The following is a 26,434-nucleotide window of genomic DNA, read 5'->3' as shown; positions in this document are numbered from 1 at the left end:
ATGATTTGGAAAAGCATATAAGGTCTACATATAAGGTCCCACAGTTGACAGTGCATGTCAGAGCACAAATGATGCATGAAGTCAAAAGAATTGTCTGTAGACCTCAGAGACAGGATGGTCTCGAGACACAAATCTGGGGAAGGATACAGAAACATTTTGCTGCTTTGAAGGTCCATCATCGATAAATGGAAGAAGTTCGAATCCACCAGGACTCTTCCTAGAGCTGGCCACCCATCTAAACTGAACAATCAGGGATGAAGGGCCCAAGCTGGGGAGGTGACCAAGAACCTGATAGTTACACTGTCAGAGCTCCAGCATTCCTCTGTGGAGAGAGGAGAACCTTCCAGAAGTGCAACCATCTCTGCAGCAACCCAACAAACAGGCCTGTATTGTAGAGTGGCCAGACAGAAGCCACTCCTTAGTAAAAGTGGAGTTTGCTGAAAGGCACCTGAAGGACTCTTAGACCATGAGAAACAAAATTCTCTGGTCTGGTGAGACAATGATTGAACTCTTTGGCATGAAAGCCAGGCGTCATGTTTGGAGGAAACCAGGCACCATCCCTACAGTGAAGCATGGTGGTGGCAGCATCATGCTGTCAGGATATTTTTTGGCAGCAGGAACTGGGGGACTAGTCAGGCTTGAGGGAAAGATGAATGCAGCAAAATACAGAGACATCCTGGATGAAAACCTGCTCCAGAGCGCTCTTGACCTCAGACTAGGGTAACGGTTCATTTTTCAGCAGGACAATGACCCTAAGCACACAGCCAAGATATCAAAGGAGTGGCTTCAGGGCAACTATGTGTATGTCCTTGAGTGGCCCAGCCAGAGTCCAGACCTGAATCCAATTGAACATCCCTGGAGAGATCTGAAAATGGCTGAGGAGCAATGCTCCACAACCAACCTGATGGAGCTTCAGAGGTGCTGCAAAGAGGAAGGGACAAAACTGCCCAAAGATAGGTGCGCCAAGCTTGTGGCATCATGTTCAAAAATTGAGGCTGTAATTGCTGTCAAAGGTGCATCGACAAAGTATAGAGAAAAGCATGTGAATACCTATAGTAGAGAAGCTTGAATCTTCGACTGAACTGGGTTGCTTGACGTGAGGACGTTTCGCTTCAAATCACAGACGCTTCCTCAGCTAAAATTCTTGCTCTGGTAGTCTGACTTCTGTCTTGACTCTTGTAGAGAAGAATAAACCAGAAGCCAACAAAAGCTGGAGTTTTTTAACCTAACCAGACCCCACCTACTGAGAGGCTGACTGCTATAGGCTAGTGACTAAACAATAGCTCTAATTTGCACCTATTGTGCTCTAGTTAGCACTCTCCTAATGCCAGGACGGAAGCCTCCCCTTATGGCTCCCTTGACGACTCTCTCCTGATGACGTGAATGACTCATTACCATGAACAAAACCATGATGTCTTCACCTGCATCCCCACCACTGAGGCCATCTCAGCTGTGAGGCAGAGACTGCTGGAAGATGTGTCTCTACCTGAAAGGACCAAACTCACACCAGACCACATCTGCCAACTCTTGGAGATCTGTCTTAACACCACGTATTTCCTGTTTAGGGGGAATTACTACAGGCAGATCCATGGTTGTGTGATGGGGTCTCCAGTATCCCCCATTGTGGCCAATCTGTACATGGAGCGAGTGGAGAAGACAGCCTTGACGTCGTTCACGGGCATCTCTCCCAGTCACTGGTTCAGATATGTCGATGACACATGGGTTAAAATCAAGCAACAGGAGGTCGAGGACTTTACAGAACACATCAATTCGGTGGACTCCAATATCAAGTTCACACGTGAGGATGCCAGAAACAACCATTTAGCCTTCTTGGACTGTGATGTTACGATTGCAGAGAACAGGCAGCTCCAGACAGAGGTTTACAGAAAACTCACTCACACTGACCAATATCTGCTCTTTGGCTCAAACCACCCCCTTGAACACAAGCTCGGGGTGATCAGGACTCTTCAACACAGAGCCCTACAGGTGCCCACAACTGCAGAGGGAAGGGCTAAAGAGCAACAATTTGTACGGAAAGCCCTCACAGTATGTGGGTACCCACGTTGGTCCCTGGACAAAGTGCAGAAGTCCCAGAAAACAAAGAGACCAGATAGACAGGAGACGGAGACAAGAAGAAGAGGAGTGTCTCTCCCTTATTTAGCAGGAGTAGGGGAAAAACTACAGAGGATCTTCAGACAGCACAAAATCCCAGTTTACTTTAAACCAGTCAACACCTTGAGACAGAAATTAGTTCACCCTAAGGACAGGATCCCTAGTTACAAACAGAGCAATGTAGTGTATCATATCAGATGTCAGGAAAACTGTAATGAACACTACATAGGTGAGACGAAGCAACGTTTACACAAGAGGCTACCAGCACCGCAGAGAGGTCGCCAGTGGACCTCAGTCTACAGTTCATCTCCACCTGGAAGACACTAACCACACGTTTGAGGACAAGGAAGTTAAAATCTTAGCCAGAGAGAAGAAATGGTTTGAGAGAGGTGTCAAGGAAGCATTCTTTGTAAAACAGTTGAAACCCAGCCTTAACCGCGGAGCGGGTCTCAGACACGCTTTGTCCCCTATTTACAATGTGGTACTCAGGTCAAAGCAGTTTCAGTCTTTTGTTCATGGTAATGAGTCATTCACGTCATCAGGAGAGAGTTGTCAAGGGAGCCGTCAGGGGAGGCTTCCGTCCTGGCATTAGGAGAGTGCTAACTAGAGCACAATAGGTGCTAATTAGAGCTATTGTCAAGACAGAAGTCAGACTACCAGAGCAAGAATTTTAGCTGAGGAAGCTTCTGTGTCAAGCAACCCAGTCCAGTTGAAGATTCAAGCTTCTCTACTATGGAAACCACCTGGACAACTGAGAGCCTACACAGAAACATGTGAATACCTATGTACATGTGATTTCTTAGTTTTTATTTTTAATAAATTAGCAAAAATTTCCAAAAAAAAAAAAAAAAAAACTTTTTTCATGTCATCATTATGGGGTGTTGTGAGTAGAATTTTGAGGGGAAAAAATGAATTTACTCCATTTTAGAATAAGGCTGTAACATAACAAAATGTGGAAAAAAGTGAAGCGCTGTTAATCCTTTCCACATGCACTGTATACTGGACAAAGCCTGAGTGACATCACCCATAGGATTTCTATAGAGACCTGGGCACTGCCATGTTGGCAGCGGTGTCTATGCTGACCTTCATACATCACAGTGAACCCATAAATGGATAAAGAGGTTGAGCATGGGTGGGTCAGTGTATGATGAAATAAACCTGAACATGCTCCTCTCTTTTAGGGACTGTGTGGTTTTCATAACAGTTTTGTTTGTGTGGGCATTAAAAGTTATGAGCCACTTATTTTCTCAGTAATCCTGCATTAACAGGACTTCACGGATGAAGCTACCGGCAGCTGCTAAAAGTATTAATGCCATTAACATACAACTTTAAATATGACGAGAAGTTCACTCAGTGTGAATACTGCAGCAGGGACGTCTTAGGTGATCCATTAGGATGTTTCAGCACACAACAAGCCGTATTACTCAATGTGTAAAATAAAATGATCAAAATCACAGAAAGCTGCTGCTAGCGGACATTATAATGCAGAACGTTATAGCTTAAAATGTCAAACTATGAATTTAGAAAAAAAATCCCCCTGTACAGTTGTCATTGAGGGGGCTACTGAGCCAATGAACATGATTATCCCCCATCCCCACACAGTACAACAACCTTTTTTCAGGTCAGGGTTAGGGTTACTTTGTGTGTGTACCACAGTGTTTAAGAGGGGGCTTCCAAACATGAAAACAAAGCACAGGATATAACACGTAGGTCCAAAGCATCCTAACGGTGCTGAGGTGGTTTGATGTGCCTTTGTGTTCCATAGCTAGAAGGTGGTGTTCTCAAAGAGAACATAACCATGTGACATAAACGGCCAGTGCCTTGAAGAAGTCTCTGACTGAAGTTAAATAAGAGTCACACACACCCACTGAGAGATTTTATATCACAAAACAAACTGGCGTGATCCAAGAAATTACTTTGATAAACAAGATTTTTTACTTTTGATTTTGTTTTGTTTTATGCACCTGATTGACTTATTCTACGATATATGAATATATATCATAGAATAAGTCAATACATAATTTTTTTTTACGAGAGGACAATTTAGAAGACAAGTGGATCCACACAAAGCATGATGGGACGCTCGCTGCATAATCAATCACGTTGTTGCAGTTTGCCACTGTTTTCCATCTATTCAGGTTTTTGCTTTCCAATTTGTCACATGCTGTTTATAAATGGGGTTTTCCCTCATTTGTATGTTCTAAATAAATTCTAGTCAGATCTTGCCATACAGCAGGAAGCCCTGGGATCCAGCCCACACATACCCAAGCTCCTCCTTCATCTAGAGTTGTGATAGAAAGGCACTCCAGCGTAAAACTTCTTCCAAATCAAGATGTGGATCCTTACTGAATCCCGTGTGGTGACCCCAATCAAATGGGAATGGCCCAAATATTTCCCTTTAGTCGTATTAATCCACATTAAAGATGCAGCACCATCTGATTGATAATCATGTGAAAAATACTGACTGTATTTATGTCAAATGTCAATCAATCCGACGCTGATTTTCTAAATTAACGGCATAACTTCAAGAATTATTAGTGAGCTTCACATCAGAATTTTTAAGGTGCTAAAACTCTTTTCTGTGAGCAGGGAAACCTAATACCTCAAACATGATGCAAATTCAGTTTGTTATTTTAGTCACAATCTGTTCTCTTTCCTTTTAGAGCCACAGGCTTTTATCACTGTTACTGTCGTGCTTGTTGTCATTATTCTGGTTATTAACACTGTATAGTTCTCAGAAAGAATCCACACTCTAAACCAGCACTGTCAGTTCGTCCGCATTCACATTACCGCTCAAAAGGACCCGATTTGATTCTGATTTGTGTGACAGCTAACAGTCACTGAGAGACATGAACAGAAACCGTCCACACACACACATTGATTCATGTCACTTCAGCCTGTAATATGAACATGATGTGACGAGGAGGCTGACGGATCATAAATCATGTTTTAGTGTTACTCAGGGAATGGAGGTAGAGTAACATTTGACTTACTATATGTGTATGTTCATTTTTTTTAATTCACTGTGCTACAGTATGTGATCAGTGCAGGACACTGGCATGTAAAATGATGTTTGTTCAAACTGCAGTCCAATGTAACTTGGACACTTATTTACTTTAATGTTTCACCATGTTAGATTAGATGTATTTTAACATACTTTCAAATTGTATGTAACTATTTTTACACTCGTTTTCAGCCAAATATGTGCTTCTTTTGAACAAATATTTAAATTGTAATGTTTGTTGACAATAAACCCTAGTAAGCCATAATTTCATGTGATTGTGGAGTCATTTGCAAACAGTCACCAGGCCAAATAATAATAACCTCCCCCATGGGAGAAGCTCTCCCAGAGGTGGGAGTTGAAGACCTCACTGACAGAGGGTTTCGCCAGTCGTTCCCAGCAGACCCTCATGATACGTTTGGGCCTGCCAGGTCTGACCGGCTTCCTCCCCTCCCAGCGGATCCTGCTCACCAGCAGGTGGTGATCGGTCGACAGCTCTGCCCCTCTCTTCACTCGTCCGAGACACGTGGCCAAAGGTCAGATGATACGACTACAAAGTCGATCATCGACCTCCGGCTCAGGGTGTCCTGGTGCCACGTGCACTTACGGACACCCTTGTGCTTCAACATGGTGTTCGTGATGGACAAACTGTGACTAGCACAGAAATCCAACAACTGTAAAACACTAAGGTTCAGATCAGGGAGGCCGTGCTTCCCGATCACCCCCCTCCAGGTCTCACTGTTGCCGCTCACGTGGGCATTGAAATCTCCCATGAGAACCAGTCGGAGCGCTATCTATTACCCCTCCCAGGGACTCCAAGAAGGTCAGGTACTCTGCACTGCCGCTTGGCCCGTAGGCTGAGACAATAGTGAGAGACCTGTCCCTGACCCGAAGGCGTAGGGACGCAACCCTCTCGTTCACATGGCGACTGAGCTGGGGAGCAATAAGCAATGCTACCCCAGCTCTCCGCCTCTCCCCGTGGGCAACACCAGAAAAGTGGAGCATCCAGTCGCTCTCCAGGAGTTGGGTACCAGAGCCCAAGCTGTGCATGGCGGTGAGCCAGACTATCTCTAGTCGGTATCTCTCAACCTCCCGCACAAGCTCAGGCTCTTTCCCCCCCAGCGAGGTGACATTCCACATCCCAAGAGCCAGGGGCTGTGAGTGCGGACCAGGCCGCCGGGCCTCCCACCCTCGATTGCCACCCAATCCTCTCTGCATCCACCCGCCATGAACCCCCTCTGCAGGTGGTGAACCCACAGGAGGGTGGGCCCATGTCACTCTTTCGGGCTGAGCCCGGTTGGGCCACCTGGGCTAAGGCCCGACCACCAGGCACTCGCGCGCGAGCCCCAACCCCAGGCCTGGCTCCAGGGTGGGGCCCCTGGCTCCGCCATACCGGGCGACGTCTCGGTCCTTGATTTTTTACTGGTCATGGGAGCTTCTGAACTGCCCTTAGTCTGACCTGTCAACTAGGACCTGTTTGCCTTGGGAGACCCTACAAGGGGCACAAAGCCCCCGACAACATAGCTCCTAGGATCATCTGGGTATGCAAACTCCTCCACCACGATAAGGTGCCAGCTAAAGGTATTTTACACATTTTAATCTGTTAATGCATTTCAAATATAAGAAATACGAAAATATAAAAAATAAAAAAACTCTAAAATTATCTTCCATAAACTTAACCTGAAAGCAAATCTCTAAAACATGATATAAATTTATTAAAAATATAAAAGCCAAGATGATGCGTTACATAAGTAATGCTATGTTTTGGCAATTGAGAAACACTCAGAAACACTAAAATCACATGAGAAACATGCATATATAAGATAACCTGAATTAAAGGAGAAATGCCACTTTTAACAACCTGGGGCTCATTTGTGCCATAAAATACGCTTGTTTATTCACCAATATAACTTTGGTGGATGTGTTCAGGTTCAAATCTGGCTCAAAGATTTTTCTTCTTCTACTAAAGTGGATTAGAACTTTTTGTGGTACACAGCACCAACTACTTTACAGGAGGAACCTAGCAGACAATATGTGTTACCGATTTCAAAATGCAGCTGGCTATTTTTAACCAGACATGTGGTGCTGTGACATGTCAATCATCTGTGGTGGCACCTGGGGTGTCCAATCAGATTTCAAGGGAGTCCAGTGCCATCCTGGCCTCCCCTCGAGTGCCAACCATGGCAGGAAGTGTTCAACATTTGACATTTCCTATTTCATTGTGGACTCAAAGTTTAGCACTTTCTGTTTCAGTCTCAACTTGCTACTGAAATCCCATGAGATCCCACGAGGTCTCGTCTATTGTCAATCCAGGAAGTGGTGATCTAGGAAGTGTTCAACATTTGACATTTCCTGTTTCACTGTTGACTCAAATTTTGGCAGTTCCTGTTTGGGACTCAATGCACCATGAGCAAGTTTCACACTGCTGCGCAACTAAGAAATCACATGAACATAATTATTCACAGCCTTTGCCATGAATCTCAAAATTGAGCTCAGGTGTATCCTGTTTCCACTTATCATCCTTGAGATGTTTCTACATTGGAGTCCACCTGGGTTAAATTCAGCTGATTGGACAAGATTTGGAAAGACACACACCTGTTGCTTTGAAGGTCCCAATGAGCACAGCAATCAATCAATCAATCAATTTTTTTTATATAGCGCCAAATCACAACAAACAGTTGCCCCAAGGCGCTTTATATTGTAAGGCAAGGCCATACAATAATTATGTAAAACCCCAACGGTCAAAACGACCCCCTGTGAGCAAGCACTTGGCTACAGTGGGAAGGAAAAACTCCCTTTTAACAGGAAGAAACCTCCAGCAGAACCAGGCTCAGGGAGGGGCAGTCTTCTGCTGGGACTGGTTGGGGCTGAGGGAGAGAACCAGGAAAAAGACATGCTGTGGAGGGGAGCAGAGATCGATCACTAATGATTAAATGCAGAGTGGTGCATACAGAGCAAAAAGAAAAAGAAACAGTGCATCATGGGAACCCCCCAGCAGTCTACGTCTATAGCAGCATAACTAAGGGATGGTTCAGGGTCACCTGATCCAGCCCTAACTATAAGCTTTAGCAAAAAGGAAAGTTTTAAGCCTAATCTTAAAAGTAGAGAGGGTGTCTGTCTCCCTGATCTGAATTGGGAGCTGGTTCCACAGGAGAGGAGCCTGAAAGCTGAAGGCTCTGCCTCCCATTCTACTCTTACAAACCCTAGGAACTACAAGTAAGCCTGCAGTCTGAGAGCGAAGCGCTCTATTGGGGTAATATGGTACTACGAGGTCCCTAAGATAAGATGGGACCTGATTATTCAAAACCTTATAAGTAAGAAGAAGAATTTTAAATTCTATTCTAGAATTAACAGGAAGCCAATGAAGAGAGGCCAATATGGGTGAGATATGCTCTCTCCTTCTAGTCCCCGTCAGTACTCTAGCTGCAGCATTTTGAATTAACTGAAGGCTTTTTAGGGAACTTTTAGGACAACCTGATAATAATGAATTACAATAGTCCAGCCTAGAGGAAATAAATGCATGAATTAGATTTTCAGCATCACTCTGAGACAAGACCTTTCTGATTTTAGAGATATTGCGTAAATGCAAAAAAGCAGTCCTACATATTTGTTTAATATGCACTTTGAATGACATATCCTGATCAAAAATGACTCCAAGATTTCTCACAGTATTACTAGAGGTCAGGGTAATGCCATCCAGAGTAAGGATCTGGTTAGACACCATGTTTCTAAGATTTGTGGGGCCAAGTACAATAACTTCAGTTTTATCTGAGTTTAAAAGCAGGAAATTAGAGGTCATCCATGTCTTTATGTCTGTAAGACAATCCTGCAGTTTAGCTAATTGGTGTGTGTCCTCTGGCTTCATGGATAGATAAAGCTGGGTATCATCTGCGTAACAATGAAAATTTAAGCAATACCGTCTAATAATACTGCCTAAGGGAAGCATGTATAAAGTGAATAAAATTGGTCCTAGCACAGAACCTTGTGGAACTCCATAATTAACTTTAGTCTGTGAAGAAGATTCCCCATTTACATGAACAAATTGTAATCTATTAGACAAATATGATTCAAACCACCGCAGCGCAGTGCCTTTAATACCTATGGCATGCTCTAATCTCTGTAATAAAATTTTATGGTCAACAGTATCAAAAGCAGCACTGAGATCTAACAGAACAAGCACAGAGATGAGTCCACTGTCCGAGGCCATAAGAAGATCATTTGTAACCTTCACTAATGCTGTTTCTGTACTATGATGAATTCTAAAACCTGACTGAAACTCTTCAAATAGACCATTCCTCTGCAGATGATCAGTTAGCTGTTTTACAACTACCCTTTCAAGAATTTTTGAGAGAAAAGGAAGGTTGGAGATTGGCCTATAATTAGCTAAGATAGCTGGGTCAAGTGATGGCTTTTTAAGTAATGGTTTAATTACTGCCACCTTAAAAGCCTGTGGTACATAGCCAACTAACAAAGATAGATTGATCATATTTAAGATCGAAGCATTAAATAATGGTAGGGCTTCCTTGAGCAGCCTGGTAGGAATGGGGTCTAATAAACATGTTGATGGTTTGGATGAAGTAACTAATGAGAATAACTCAGACAGAACAATCGGAGAGAAAGAGTCTAACCAAATACCGGCATCACTGAAAGCAGCCAAAGATAACGATACGTCTTTGGGATGGTTATGAGTAATTTTTTCTCTAATAGTTAAAATTTTGTTAGCAAAGAAAGTCATGAAGTCATTACTAGTTAAAGTTAATGGAATACTCAGCTCAATAGAGCTCTGACTCTTTGTCAGCCTGGCTACAGTGCTGAAAAGAAACCTGGGGTTGTTCTTATTTTCTTCAATTAGTGATGAGTAGAAAGATGTCCTAGCTTTACGAAGGGCTTTTTTATAGAGCAACAGACTCTTTTTCCAGGCTAAGTGAAGATCTTCTAAATTAGTGAGACGCCATTTCCTCTCCAACTTACGGGTTATCTGCTTTAAGCTACGAGTTTGTGAGTTATACCACGGAGTCAGACACTTCTGATTTAAAGCTCTCTTTTTCAGAGGAGCTACAGCATCCAAAGTTGTCTTCAATGAGGATGTAAAACTATTGACGAGATACTCTATCTCCCTTACAGAGTTTAGGTAGCTACTCTGCACTGTGTTGGTATATGGCATTAGAGAACATAAAGAAGGAATCATATCCTTAAACCTAGTTACAGCGCTTTCTGAAAGACTTCTAGTGTAATGAAACTTATTCCCCACTGCTGGGTAGTCCATCAGAGTAAATGTAAATGTTATTAAGAAATGATCAGACAGAAGGGAGTTATCAGGGAATACTGTTAAGTCTTCTATTTCCATACCATAAGTCAGAACAAGATCTAAGATATGATTAAAGTGGTGGGTGGACTCATTTACTTTTTGAGCAAAGCCAATAGAGTCTAATAATAGATTAAATGCAGTGTTGAGGCTGTCATTCTCAGCATCTGTGTGGATGTTAAAATCGCCCACTATAATATAACAGCACACATCATCTGTAAATGAAAAAAGTTTGTATCCACCAGGACTCCTCCTAGAGCTGGCCGCCCATCTAAACTGAGAAATCAGAGGGGAAGGGCCTTAGTTAGGTAGGTGACCAGGAACCCGATGATCATGGAAGCCACTCCTTAGTAAAAGACACATAGCAGCATGTCTGGAGTTTGCGGCATGTTTGGAGGAAACCAGGCACCATCCCTACAGTGAAAAATGGTGGTGGCAGCATCATGCTGTGGGGATGTTTTTCAGTGACAAGAACTGGGAGACTAGTCAGGATTGAGGGAGAGATGAATGCAGAAATGTACAGAGACATCCTGCATGAAAACCTGCTCCAGAGCTCTCTTGACATCAGACTAGGGCGACAGTTCATCTTTCAGCCGACCGGAGTGCGGCTCGCTCTCCACCATTGTGCGGACGTCTTTAAACCGGTTGTACCGCTCCTTAATCTGTGTGATGCCAATTAGGATCGTCACCGAAAGCTGTCTGAATAATCCGAATGGTTTCCACCTGGCTGTCGCCCAGTTTCTGGCAAAATTTGATGCGGCGCTGCTCCAGTCGTTCCGTCTTTTTCCTTGGAATGAAAAAACGCAGAGAGACTACACTCATCCTCACACAAAGGCTGCTTACAAGCAAATGACACAATCAACAGGCGTGAAAAAAATTCATGCATGCGCATGAAGGTTCAAGGTTGGCTCATGCAAGCACATGTGATTCAAATCCATCAGGTCTTTGAAAAAATAAAAAGGTCCGATACTTTTCTAACAGACCTCGTATAATGACATCATATTAATTGCTGTGTAGCAACTCAGCATTCATGATTTTTGTAGTTTTATTGTATTTTACACTACAATAGGCAGTCAGCTCATAAACCAAACTGATGTAGTATGTCAGCACACCACTGTCTGAGATGATCCACTAAGACGTTTCACCACACAACAGGCCATATGATTCCACATTTGTGATAAAATGCTCCAAATGACAGACACAGCCCGAGACAACAGCAAGCAGCCGCATTGAGGATAAGATTCCTTCTTTATGTTCTCTAATGCCATATACCAACACAGTGCAGAGTAGCTACCTAAACTCTGTAAGGGAGATAGAGCATCTCGTCAATAGTTTTACATCCTCATTGAAGACAACTTTGGATGCTGTAGCTCCTCTGAAAAAGAGAGCTTTAAATCAGAAGTGCCTGACTCCGTGGTATAACTCACAAACTCGCAGCTTAAAGCAGATAACCCGTAAGTTGGAGAGGAAATGGCATCTCACTAATTTAGAAGATCTTCACTTAGCCTGGAAAAAGAGTCTGTTGCTCTATAAAAAAGCCCTCCGTAAAGCTAGGACATCTTTCTACTCATCACTAATTGAAGAAAATAAGAACAACCCCAGGTTTCTTTTCAGCACTGTAGCCAGGCTGACAAAGAGTCAGAGCTCTATTGAGCTGAGTATTCCATTAAATTTAACTAGTAATGACTTCATGACTTTCTTTGCTAACAAAATTTTAACTATTAGAGAAAAAATTACTCATAACCATCCCAAAGACGTATCGTTATCTTTGGCTGCTTTCAGTGATGCCGGTATTTGGTTAGACTCTTTCTCTCCGATTGTTCTGAGTTATTTTCATTAGTTACTTCATCCAAACCATCAACATGTTTATTAGACCCCATTCCTACCAGGCTGCTCAAGGAAGCCCTACCATTATTTAATGCTTCGATCTTAAATATGATCAATCTATCTTTATTAGTTGGCTATGTACCACAGGCTTTTAAAGTGGCAGTAATTAAACCATTACTTAAAAAGCCATCACTTGACCCAGCTATCTTAGCTAATTATAGGCCAATCTCCAACCTTCCTTTTCTCTCAAAAATTCTTGAAAGGGTAGTTGTAAAACAGCTAACTGATCATCTGCAGAGGAATGGTCTATTTGAAGAGTTTCAGTCAGGTTTTAGAATTCATCATAGTACAGAAACAGCATTAGTGAAGGTTACAAATGATCTTCTTATGGCCATGGATGACCTCTAATTTCCTGCTTTTAAACTCAGATAAAACTGAAGTTATTGTACTTGGCCCCACAAATCTTAGAAACATGGTGTCTAACCAGATCCTTACTCTGGATGGCATTACCCTGACCTCTAGTAATACTGTGAGAAATCTTGGAGTCATTTTTGATCAGGATATGTCATTCAAAGCGCGTATTAAACAAATATGCAGGAGTGCTTTTTTGCATTTACGCAATATCTCTAAAATCAGAAAGGTCTTGTCTCAGAGTGATGCTGAAAAACTAATTCATGCATTTATTTCCTCTAGGCTGGACTATTGTAATTCATTATTATCAGGTTGTCCTAAAAGTTCCCTAAAAAGCCTTCAGTTAATTCAAAATGCTGCAGCTAGAGTACTGACGGGGACTAGAAGGAGAGAGCATATCTCACCCATATTGGCCTCTCTTCATTGGCTTCCTGTTAATTCTAGAATAGAATTTAAAATTCTTCTTCTTACTTTAAGGTTTTGAATAATCAGGTCCCATCTTATCTTAGGGACCTCGTAGTACCATATCACCCCAATAGAGCGCTTCGCTCTCAGACTGCAGGCTTACTTGTAGTTCCTAGGGTTTGTAAGAGTAGAATGGGAGGCAGAGCCTTCAGCTTTCAGGCTCCTCTCCTGTGGAACCAGCTCCCAATTCAGATCAGGGAGACAGACACCCTGTAATTGACTATATATATTTTGTGTGTTTAGTTGTGTGTTGTCACAACATTAAATTGTTACTTATTGGCTTATTCATTGTCCGTTCCTTTGCGCCCCCTGTTGTGGGTCCGTGCTACGACACCTTCCCAACATTGCCAGGTTGAGTGTCCTGGTTTTTCGGTGATCAAAATATGGTTACCCAAAACTAATAAGTTAAAAAAATTTCACCCTCTATGCAGCTGTCATGGAGGGAGAAACTATCTAGAGACCAAAATGTTTTTTTTGTACCAGGCTGTAAACATGTTTATTTTTGCTCTGTCTGGAAATTGAATGAGAACCTCCACGCTTTTGTAGCCAGCCTCAAGTGGTCAGTCAAGGAAGTGCAACTTTTTCTTCATCTGGTAGGGCTTCACCTGAGCACAGTGAATCTTACCACTTGATTTTTACCATCATCCCCAAAAGCCACAGTTGCTCTCGTAACAGCTGCTGAACATGGATTGGTTAATTACAGTATAAATGTCAGTTTTGTAAAGGAGCAGATTCTGTACCTCTGCCATGATATGCTTTTATGTTTTTGGCCTTTGTATTTCTTGATTCCTCTAATTTAAGAGGAAGAACACACACTGTGGAGATAATGAGTTGGAAACCAGCTGGTGAACAGAGGTTAGGTGCTCACATCCTGCTGTTTCTGTGTCATCACCAAGTACTGGAAAGGATTCCTCAGGTCATACCGGAGCTGATTGAGGTCTGAGTCAAACCTCCCACAATGGGACCCAAAATTCTTTCATGTCGATTTAATGAAAAAGAAAAATATCAAAGGGGAAAACAATTATTCTTACTTCATGACATCACAAAGATCTACAATCACACACACTGTATCTAAGTTGTTTGCAAAGATTTGATCCACAGATGTGGAACCGTAGTACAACCCCTGGCAAAAATTATGGAATCACCGGCCTCGGAGGATGTTCATTCAGTTGTTTAATTTTGTAGAAAAAAAGCAGATCACAGACATGACACAAAACTAAAGTCATTTCAAATGGCAACTTTCTGGCTTTAAGAAACACTATAAGAAATCAAGAAAAAAGATTGTGGCAGTCAGTAATGGTTACTTTTTTAGACCAAGCAGAGGAAAAAAATATGGAATCACTCAATTCTGAGGAAAAAATTATGGAATCACCCTGTAAATTTTCATCCCCAAAACTAACACCTGCATCATATCAGATCTGCTCGTTAGTCTGCATCTAAAAAGGAGTGAACACACCTTGGAGAGTTGTTGCACCAAGTGGACTGACATGAATCATGGCTCCAACACGAGAGATGTCAATTGAAACAAAGGAGAGGATTATCAAACAGTTAAAAGAGAGTAAATCATCATGCAATGTTGCAAAAGATGTTGGTTGTTCACAGTCAGCTGTGTCTAAACTCTGGACCAAATACAAACAACATGAGAAGGTTGTTAAAGGCAAACATACTGGTCTCCTTTAGAATCAAAATGATGACATACTTAATTTCTATTAGCTCAACCAATAATTTAAACCATTTTCTTCAAAATTGGAGCAACTTTGATTTTGGACCCCTGAGAAACCTGAAACCAGCCTTTGTCACATTTTTTGCTGTTTTTACCCCATACCTTTAGACTTTAGCACAATCTATGCTTTTTTGGGAATATCTTTCCAAGTAAATAACGTGGTGCTCATTTTTTTAAATGATTTGAATATTTTTATACATTGACCCCTGTGTAAGCCTTCATTCACCCCTACCTGGTTATAGCTGCCACCCTGGTAAAGATATCGTACATGTAGGTAATGGTACACTGAGGCTGGTCTGGAAGTGTTTTGACTGGTCAGACATGCAATTTATTACAGATCCAGCAACTTCGCTGTAAGCACAATTATTAAGCAAATGAGAATTCTTATTTCTATGCATGTTTTCCAACTCCAAGCTATATATTGGATTTAAGCATTCCCAGGCAAAATGTATTTGGGCAATGTAATGTGTAATGAGGGAGGGTGTGGTCCTACAGTGAGTAACACCCTGTATCAAGGTGTGCATAGCTATTAGACAGCTTCTTTACCTCCAGCAAGATGTGCCAAAAAAGTGATTAACATACACTGAAAATGCCTTTCAGAGGGAGGGATGCTTTACTCTAGAAATAGCTATGATACTGAGGCATGATCAGCGAACAATCAAACATTTTTTTCAAAGAAGAAATGTGAGGAGAGGAAAAGATGGAAAATTAACCGCAAGACTTGAGAAGAACTAAACATGATGCTTCCAGGACCCATTATTCTCTAATACCACCATATTCCAGAAGTGCAACCAAACTGGACTGTCTAGAAGTCAGAAGGTGTTCAGTGCTCAGAGACATGGTTAAGGTAAGGAAGGCTGAAAGATGATCAATCACTGAATAAGATTTACAAGCTGAAACATCAAGATTGGGCCAACAAATACCTAAAGAGAGATTTTTCAAAGGTTTTATGGAAAGATGAAATGAAATGACAGTGAGTCTTGATGGATGGACCTCTGAAAGTGTCTGAAAGTTTGTTTTAAATAGACACTTCATACATTAACATAGAAGACAACATGGTGGCTGGTGATCAACTTGGTGATCTGACAGGTTTGAGCCTAATTAATCTGAAGGCAAAAGGAGCAAGTACAACAGAGATACAACCATGATTGAAGCTAAGCGTTCCTGGAGGAACATCACATGCGCCCTCCGTTTCAACGGGAAGTTTTAAAGGTGCAACTTCATACAGGAAATTTCAAATCTTATAAAACTGTCTGTTTATAGCGTGTTTAGTGTGTTATTTGGGACCAAGTGTTATGGTTAGAGGTCCGGGACAGAACCGGACCGTTTCAGGCAATGGACCCAAATGCTAGGGAGAAGGACAGGGGAATGAGTACAACAGAAAAGATATTTATTGGTACAAATAACATAAATTATGCCTCGCTGGGGGTGCCTCCAGAATGGAGAGATGTCCCGCCTCCTGGCGGTGAAAATAGGGAGCTGCAGTATCCCAAGCCAGTCTTGAGAATAAACTGAGGAAGGGGTTCAGATACCAGGACCAGGTGGAATGCTTACCTCCGAGACCAGGAACTCGGAGGAATGAAGACACAGATGGTGAGTGAATGCACTCGTAACACTGAAGCCACTAAACAGTCACTGTTCATAAAAGGCTTAACACAGGATTCTTCAGAGGCTTAGAAATAATATTCTCTTCTTAGGAAATAAGGTTCACTGTTCAGGAATGGTTCACAGTTCATAAATTGTATCCACAGTTCCTAATAATGTAAATTAATGTAATAATGTATCCAGAGGTCAGAGGTCAAGTGCTGTGTGTTGTGATGCAGTTGCAATTAAGTAGGACTTATGCAGCTGGGCTCAGTACAGTTTCATATTAGAGTTCATGCAGTTCTTAGAAACAGTTCTTGGAACAGTTTTTTATCATAGCACAGATATCACAGACAGGGACAAGCAAGAACAGGATCCCACTGAGACAAGAAGGAAAATAACTGGCGGGTAGTAGAGCCACGTGCTGAGCTGAGAGCCGAGGAGTTCCAAAGTGACGTTGCTGCAGGTAGCCAGAACCAGGGACCAGGGCAGTGTGGGAGCGACGCAGGAATCATCTGAAACACCAGGAAAGACAGTTCACTCTAATAGGGGAATTGGAGGCAGGCACCCCCAGTGCAGCATTATTTTATTGCTACCAATAAATATCTTTTCCTTTGTAATCTTTCTCGTGTCCTGCTCCCTAGCATTTGGGTTCATTGTCTGATATGGGCCGGTTCCACCCGGACCTCTAACCATAACAATAAATTCTTGTTTTATAAAAAATAAAATAAAGACATCTTTGTTGACCTCAGATTTAAGTGTTAACAGCACTGTAATGAAAAAAAAAATTACAATTTCTAACCAATATTGTTTATAAATGTATTAATGTATAAATTAATGTATTAAATGTATAAATTATTTTAACATTTTTCTAACATTTAAATTCTCTCTAAACATTTTAGTTGTTGAAATAATAATAATAATTATTATTATATGTGCAAAGCGCTGTGCAGTGGCGCAAAGCTCGCTCATGGTACACTGAGTCCCAAACAGTAACTGCAAGATTTTGAGTCCACAGTGAAACAGGAAATGTCATAAGTTGAACACTTCCTGTATTGACAGACGAGATCTCGCAAGATCTCACGGGAATTGAGTGGCAAGTTGAGACTGAAACAGGAAGTGCCAAATTTTGAATCCACAGTGAAATAGGAAATGTCAAATGTTAAACACTTCCTGGATCAATATTTCCTGGATTGACAGACAAGATCTCGTGGGATCTCACGGGAACTGAGTGACAATTTGAGACTGAAATAAGAAGTGCCAAATTTTGAGTCCAGAGTGAAACAGGAAATGTCAAATGTTTAACACTTTCTGGCATGGGTGGAGCTACAGTGGAGGCAAGGGTTGTGCCGGACCTCTCTGAAATCTGACTGGACACAGATGATTGACGTCATGGCACCGCACGTCTGGTGGAAAAGAGCTGCATTTTGAAATCGGTGACACATACTGACTGCTAGGTCCCTCCTGTATAGTAGTTGGTGATGTGTCCCACAAGAAGTTATAATCCATCTTAGTAGAAGAAGAAAAATGTTTGACCCAGATTTGAACCTGAATAACTCGTTTGAACCACGGACTCCAAATTACACCAGAGTTATATCGGTGAATAAATTACCATATGTTATGCCATAAATGAGGTTCAGGTTGTTAAAAGCAGCATTTCTCCTTTAATTTGGGTTGCCTTATATACATGTTTCTCCGGTGACTTTAATGAATGAAATAAGCAGACATCAGCTGATTGGCTTATATGAGATATAACGTGAAGACACTCAGGCTGAAAAGAAATACAGCTAATTTATTCCTCCTGAGTTCTGTATAAAACCTGTGTAACCTCTTAATTTTGCACTCTGAAGGATTTATTTTTAAATAACCATAATCAGTGACACAGAACAATGCATTTCACTTATAAATACACATGCCACTGAGTGTTTCTCAACTGCCCTCAAAAGTATTGGAACACTTGCTATTTCACGTTTTAATTTGTTTATGCCATTTCAAAATAAATAAATGAATAAATAAATAAATCTAAAGTTATCTTCGTTCAACTCAAACTGAAAGCAAATGTCTACAACTTGATATAAATTAATAAAAAATATAAAATACTGCTTCCTGATGAAGTGGTGTAGAGGATTTTCTTAAAAAGAAGACTTGAACGTTAAAGCTACAGTTTTCCAGAAAGTACATTTGAGATGAAACCCTAGATTTGATGTTTTGGTGAAAGAAAATTTTGTATTTATTCGTAATTGATGTAAATGAAGTCCATTATTTACAGGTATTATCACATTTTAGAGATTTGCTTTCAGTTTGAGTAAGATAATTTTAGAAGGTTTTATTCTTTTTTTTTTTTTGTATTTCTTGTATTTGAAATGGCATAAACAAATTAAAATGTGTGAAATACCAAGTGTTACAATACTTTTTATCCTAACCTTATGATGAGTGCAAACTGAGTATGGTATTATTGCCTCTACTGGTGGTTGGCTCTCACTGCGGTATTGTATCACTTCCTGTTCCGGAGCACAGCGATGTTTTTCTGTATCTGTTAGCTGTTTAATCTGCGCAGTTAGATTGATCTAGTTATCTAGATTACGATTTGTTTCCCAGTGTAATCTTTACGTGCCTTAACTAAAGCACTCCTTCTGCTGAATCACCTCTAAATTATTTACACATTATTCACTTTGCGTGTTTTTAGGAATCCGCTAGCTTAGCGTAGCTACTAGCTCTTAGCCGATTTAGCATGGCGGCTTCTCCTGTCTCTCCCGCACTTTTCTGCTCTGGGTGTGAAATGTTTAGTTATTCCTCGGCCTCCTTTAGCAGTAACGGTACTTGTAATAAGTGTAGCTTATTCGTAGCTTTGGAGGCCAGGCTGGGCGAATTGGAGACTCGGCTCCGCACCGTGGAAAATTCTACAGCTAGCCAGGCCCCTGTAGTCGGTGCGGACCAAGGTAGCTTAGCCGCCGTTAGTTACCCCCTGGCAGATCCCAAGCAGCCGGGAAAGCAGGCCGACTGGGTGACTGTGAGGAGGAAGCGTAGCCCTAAACAGAAGCCCCGTGTACACCGCCAACCCGTTCACATCTCTAACCGTTTTTCCCCACTCGACGACACACCCGCCGAGGATCAAACTCTGGTTATTGGCGACTCTGTTTTGCGAAATGTGAAGTTAGCGACACCAGCAACCATAGTCAATTGTCTTCCGGGGGCCAGAGCAGGCGACATTGAAGGAAATTTGAAACTGCTGGCTAAGGCTAAGCGTAAATTTGGTAAGATTGTAATTCACGTCGGCAGTAATGACACCCGGTTACGCCAATCGGAGGTCACTAAAATTAACATTAAATCGGTGTGTAACTTTGCAAAAACAATGTCGGACTCTGTAGTTTTCCCTGGGCCCCTCCCCAATCAGACCGGGAGTGACATGTTTAGCCGCATGTTCTCCTTGAATTGCTGGCTGTCTGAGTGGTGTCCGAAAAATGAGGTGGGCTTCATAGATAATTGGCAAAGCTTCTGGGGAAAACCTGGTCTTGTTAGGAGAGACGGCATCCATCCCACTTTGGATGGAGCAGCTCTCATTTCTAGAAATCTGGACAATTTTCTTAAATCCTCCAAACCGTGACTATCCAGGGTTGGGACCAGGAAGCAGAGTTGTAGTCTTACACACTTCTCTGCAGCTTCTCTCCCCCTGCCATCCCCTCATTACCCCATCCCCGTAGAGACGGTGCCTGCTCCCAGACTACCAATAACCAGCAAAAATCTATTTAAGCATAAAAATTCAAAAAGAAAAAATAATATAGCACCTTCAACTGCACCACAGACTAAAACAGTTAAATGTGGTCTATTAAACATTAGGTCTCTCTCTTCTAAGTCCCTGTTGGTAAATGATATAATAATTGATCAACATATTGATTTATTCTGCCTTACAGAAACCTGGTTACAGCAGGATGAATATGTTAGTTTAAATGAGTCAACACCCCCGAGTCACACTAACTGTCAGAATGCTCGTAGCACGGGCCGGGGCGGAGGATTAGCAGCAATCTTCCATTCCAGCTTATTAATTAATCAAAAACCCAGACAGAGCTTTAATTCATCTGAAAGCTTGACTCTTAGTCTTGTCCATCCAAATTGGAAGTCCCAAAAACCAGTTTTGTTATTATCTATCGTCCACCTGGTCATTACTGTGAGTTTCTCTGTGAATTTTCAGACCTTTTGTCTGACTTAGTGCTTAGCTCAGATAAGATAATTATAGTGGGCGATTTTAACATCCACACAGATGCTGAGAATGACAGCCTCAACACTGCATTTAATCTATTATTAGACTCTATTGGCTTTGCTCAAAAAGTAAATGAGTCCACCCACCACTTTAATCATATCTTAGATCTTGTTCTGACTTATGGTATGGAAATAGAAGACTTAACAGTATTCCCTGAAAACTCCCTTCTGTCTGATCATTTCTTAATAACATTTACATTTACTCTGATGGACTACCCAGCAGTGGGGAATAAGTTTCATTACACTAGAAGTCTTTCAGAAAGCGCTGTAACTAGGTTAAAGGATATGATTCCTTCTTTATGTTCTCTAATGCCATATACCAACACAGTGCAGAGTAGCTACCTAAACTCTGTAAGTGAGATAGAGTATCTCGTCAATAGTTTTACATCCTCATTAAAGACAACTTTGGATGCTGTAGCTCCTCTAAAAAAGAGAGCTTTAAATCAGAAGTGCCTGACTCCGTGGTATAACTCACAAACTCATAGCTTAAAGCAGATAACCCGTAAGTTGGAGAGGAAATGGCGTCTCACTAATTTAGAAGATCTTCACTTAGCCTGGAAAAAGAGTCTGTTGCTCTATAAAAAAGCCCTCCGTAAAGCTAGGACATCTTTCTACTCATCACTAATTGAAGAAAATAAGAACAACCCCAGGTTTCTTTTCAGCACTGTAGGCAGGCTGACAAAGAGTCAGAGCTCTATTGAGCTGAGTATTCCATTAACTTTAACTAGTAATGACTTCATGACTTTCTTTGCTAACAAAATTTTAACTATTAGAGAAAAAATTACTCATAACCATCCCAAAGACGTATCGTTATCTTTGGCTGCTTTCAGTGATGCCGGTATTTGGTTAGACTCTTTCTCTCCGATTGTTCTGAGTTATTTTCATTAGTTACTTCATCCAAACCATCAACATGTTTATTAGACCCCATTCCTACCAGGCTGCTCAAGGAAGCCCTACCATTATTTAATGCTTCGATCTTAAATATGATCAATCTATCTTTGTTAGTTGGCTATGTACCACAGGCTTTTAAGGTGGCAGTAATTAAACCATTACTTAAAAAGCCATCACATGACCCAGCTATCTTAGCTAATTATAGGCCAATCTCCAACCTTCTTTCTCTCAAAAATTCTTGAAAGGGTAGTTGTAAAACAATTAACTGATCATCTGCAGAGGAATGGTCTATTTGAAGAGTTTCAGTCAGGTTTTAGAATTCATCATAGTACAGAAACAGCATTAGTGAAGGTTACAAATGATCTTCTTATGGCCTCGGACAGTGGACTCATCTCTGTGCTTGTTCTGTTAGACCTCAGTGCTGCTTTTGATACTGTTGACCATAAAATTTTATTACAGAGATTAGAGCATGCCATAGGTATTAAAGGCACTGCGCTGCGGTGGTTTGAATCATATTTGTCTAATAGATTACAATTTGTTCATGTAAATGGGGAATCTTCTTCACAGACTAAAGTTAATTATGGAGTTCCACAAGGTTCTGTGCTAGGACCAATTTATTCACTTTATACATGCTTCCCTTAGGCAGTATTATTAGATGGTATTGCTTAAATTTTCATTGTTACGCAGATGATACCCAGCTTTATCTATCCATGAAGCCAGAGGACACACACCAATTAGCTAAACTGCAGGATTGTCTTACAGACATAAAGACATGGATGACCTCTAATTTCCTGCTTTTAAACTCAGATAAAACTGAAGTTATTGTACTTGGCCCCACAAATCTTAGAAACATGGTGTCTAACCAGATCCTTACTGTGGATGGCATTACCCTGACCTCTAGTAATACTGTGAGAAATCTTGGAGTCATTTTTGATCAGGATATGTCATTCAAAGCGCATATTAAACAAATATGTAGGACTGCTTTTTTGCATTTACGCAATATCTCTAAAATCAGAAAGGTCTTGTCTCAGAGTCATGCTGAAAAACTAATTCATGCATTTATTTCCTCTAGGCTGGACTATTGTAATTCATTATTATCAGGTTGTCCTAAAAGTTCCCTAAAAAGCCTTCAGTTAATTCAAAATGCTGCAGCTAGAGTACTGACGGGGACTAGAAGGAGAGAGCATATCTCACCCATATTGGCCTCTCTTCATTGGCTTCCTGTTAATTCTAGAATAGAATTTAAAATTCTTCTTCTTACTTATAAGGTTTTGAATAATCAGGTCCCATCTTATCTTAGGGACCTCGTAGTACCATATCACCCCTATAGAGCGCTTCGCTCTCAGACTGCAGGCTTACTTGTAGTTCCTAGGGTTTGTAAGAGTAGAATGGGAGGCAGAGCCTTCAGCTTTCAGGCTCCTCTCCTGTGGAACCAGCTCCCAATTCAGATCAGGGAGACAGACACCCTCTCTACTTTTAAGATTAGGCTTAAAACTTTCCTTTTTGCTAAAGCTTATAGTTAGGGCTGGATCAGGTGACCCTGAACCATCCCTTAGTTATGCTGCTATAGACTTAGACTGCTGGGGGGTTCCCATGATGCACTGTTTCTTTCTCTTTTTGCTCTGTATGCACCACTCTGCATTTAATCATTAGTGATCGATCTCTGCTCCCCTCCACAGCATGTCTTTTTCCTGGTTCTCTCCCTCAGCCCCAACCAGTCCCAGCAGAAGCCTGCCCCTCCCTGAGCCTGGTTCTGCTGGAGGTTTCTTCCTGTTAAAAGGGAGTTTTTCCTTCCCACTGTAGCCAAGTGCTTGCTCACAGGGGGTCGTTGTGACCGTTGGGGTTTTACATAATTATTGTATGGCCTTGCCTTACAATATAAAGCGCCTTGGGGCAACTGTTTGTTGTGATTTGGCGCTATATAAAAAAAATTGATTGATTGATTATTACTGTTTTGTTTAAGAATGTTTAATTTTCACTGTTGCTGCACTTTGTGTGAAACATAGTCATATATCATATTGATATGACAATATTGAGATATGATAATTTGGCCATATTGTACAGCCCTACTGTCAACTAGCTGAAAACTGTGAATATTAATTATCATCAACATTTTTAAAAAATGCTTAAAATGCTTAAATGTTCCCGGCATCACTGGTTACGTTAAGCAAAAAACCATGTCAGTTTCACTTTAAAATCAACTCCCAAACCTACTGGCAGTTTTTAGAAGATACTTTCTTGAAGCAGTGGTGCAGGAACAAGTCTGCATCATTCAAGAAGACCATGACGTTTATGGAGGACAGTGGTCCATCACATGCGTCAAAGTTCTCTACTGCTTGGTGAGTCAGCAAAGGCCTTAAAGATGAATAATGACTTAAACCCTACTGACAACTTGTGGGCCTTTCTTAAAGGGGAGATTTACATTTTCCTGGATGTTGCAAAGAGCATCCAGGAAAATGCTCCATTAGCAGGAGGGTGACACATTTAGTGTTCTGCTGTCTGCAGCAGGGAAACAGCAAGCAGCAGATCTGCTTGTTGCACTTTGAGGTGCATCTGTGTAGTAGTGCAGCATCATCCAAAGTCTGCTGAAAATACAAAATGCATAGTTGCTGGAAGGGCTATAGATACTATCTTACAAATTTGAAGAGTATTTGTTCCAGAAGAAAAATGCCATGTATTTAACGTGCCAGATGTCACAGACAATACTGAAATGTAACACTACACACATTTCTAAACCGTGATTGCTGGTTTGATCTCCTGTCTGGGCAGCGGGATTCCTGTTTTTGTCATAATGCTACAGTTAGATTGGAATGTAGCAGGCGTGGGTTGGACCTCTTCAAAGTTTGCAGTGTTTCCAAAATAACAGTAACACTTCTCCAGTCATCTGATCTGATGGGCTTGGCTTTGAGCCCCAGTGAGGCACAGAAAGCAATAAATTAACTGGTAAATGAATATGTGACAACAGATTAAAGTTAGGCAGAAACTATCAGTCAGGAAAACAGGAATAAAACTTTACTGTGAAAAGAAGAAGTCTGCTAACCTTTTCCAGAAGTAGCATCAATGTCTCTGGGATCGGACTCATCTTGGTTGGATCATCACACAGTGGAAATGTGTACTGTGGTCAGACAAATCAGTATTCCAGATCTTTTTTGAATAAAAAGACCCATCCAGACTGTTCTCAGCACAAGTCCAAAAACCAGTGACTGTCATGTTATGTGGTTGTGTCTGTTAATGGCAGCATTAATGCGGAAAATTACCGTATTTTCCGGACTACAAGTCACACTTTTTTACATGTTTTGGCCGGGGGTGCGTCCTATACTCCGGTGCGACTTATAAATGAAAAATATACCGGTAGGATCTCAATTAATTTTCTGTAACAAAACAATTTTACATGACAGAGTTGATCTATGTTTTAAAATGGCCACCGGAAAAGGAAATGCAATGCATCATGGGCACTGTAGTATGGCGGCCGTCCTATAGGTCACGCTGGTCGCGATAACCAATCAGAGAACAGAACGTTGGACGCGTATTCCTCACCTCACCCACAGCGTGTGAAGCTGACGAACACGGTGCTTGCTGTTATTCCGGCTTGGCGAACAAAACAGCTTCAACCTTTGGATATTAGTGTGAGCAGAGTGTTTAAGTTGACGCTGAGAGCTACGTGGGAGCACTGGGTGAGCGACGGCAGAGGATTAGCGTGTGCACTTGGAAGGAGCTGGCGTCGATGATTGTGAAAAGCGTTTGAAGCAGACGAACATGGTGTTCATTCCGGGACGGCTAACAAAACAGCTTCAACCCTTGGATATCAGTGTGAGCAGAGTTGACGCTGAGAGCTGCGTGGGAGCACTGAGCGACGGCGGAGGATCAGTGTCTGCACTTGGAAGGAGCTGGATCGACACCGCTGGGTGGTCATGAGCTGCGCAGGTAGGTGCTGCATGGTTCGGCTCGCAATGTGGTCCGCAAAATACAAACATATCCGTAGGTAAAATTCAGCTCACGAGAGGGCACTCGAGGCTTGTGTGACTGTTCCTGCGACTTCTGACTACCATAGAAAAATAAAAATTTTAACGTTACTGATAACTTAACAAGACAATGGAGAAGGCCCGAAAAAATGCCACCAAAAAGAAAATCATACTCTGCAGATTACAAGTTACGACTGGTGAAATATGCATCCGAAAACGGTAGCCATCACAATATTATCATCTGAACTTTTCATGTTAAGTTAACATACCTGTATGTCCATGGGACTTATAGTCCAGTGCAACTTATTTATGGTTTATTTTTCTTTATAATGGATAAAGTGGCTGGTGCGACTTATACTCCGGTGCGACTTATAGTCCGGAAAATACAGTACACTGAGATTTTACAGCAACATATGCTGCCTTCAAGACGGCATTTTTGCGGGGACATCCATGCATTTTTTGACAAGACAATGCAAAACCACATTCTGCACACATTAAAGGCATGGCTACACTGGACTATCCTGCCTGCATTCTTGACATGTCCCCAATACAGAATGTGCTGAGAATTTTGAAACAGAAAATGCAATGATGAAGACCCTGTACTGTTGCAAACCTTAAGATGTGTTTGCAGGTATAAGAGGACAAAATAAATCAAATCAAATCAATTTTATTTATACTCAACAAAAATATAAACGCAACACTTTTGGTTTTGCTCCCATTTTGTATGAGATTAACTCAACGATCTAAAACTTTTTCCACATACACAATATCACCATTTCCCTCAATACTGTGCACAAACCAGTCTAAATCTGTGATATTGAGCACTTCTCCTTTGCTGAGATAATCCATCCCACCTCACAGGTGTGCCATATCAAGATGCTGATTAGACACCATGA

General features: G+C 41.5%; 1 long non-coding RNA gene across 1 annotated transcript; it reads right to left on the bottom strand.

The window, feature by feature from the left end:
• Positions 1–6,582: 6,582 nt before the first annotated feature.
• LOC117528993 lies at positions 6,583–23,856 on the bottom strand. The gene is made up of 4 exons (XR_004565916.1): positions 23,767–23,856; positions 21,028–21,032; positions 18,580–18,586; positions 6,583–6,594 (listed from the first exon to the last, which is right to left on the bottom strand). It is a non-coding gene; the product is annotated as an uncharacterized LOC117528993 (long non-coding RNA).
• Between the last annotated feature and the right edge of the window lie 2,578 nt (positions 23,857–26,434).

This window comes from Thalassophryne amazonica, chromosome 17 (genome assembly GCF_902500255.1).
Source record: "Thalassophryne amazonica chromosome 17, fThaAma1.1, whole genome shotgun sequence".
In the NCBI taxonomy this organism is placed as follows: domain Eukaryota; kingdom Metazoa; phylum Chordata; class Actinopteri; order Batrachoidiformes; family Batrachoididae; genus Thalassophryne; species Thalassophryne amazonica.
Note: the sequence above shows the minus strand (reverse complement) of the source record. Positions and strands in the feature narration are given on the sequence as shown.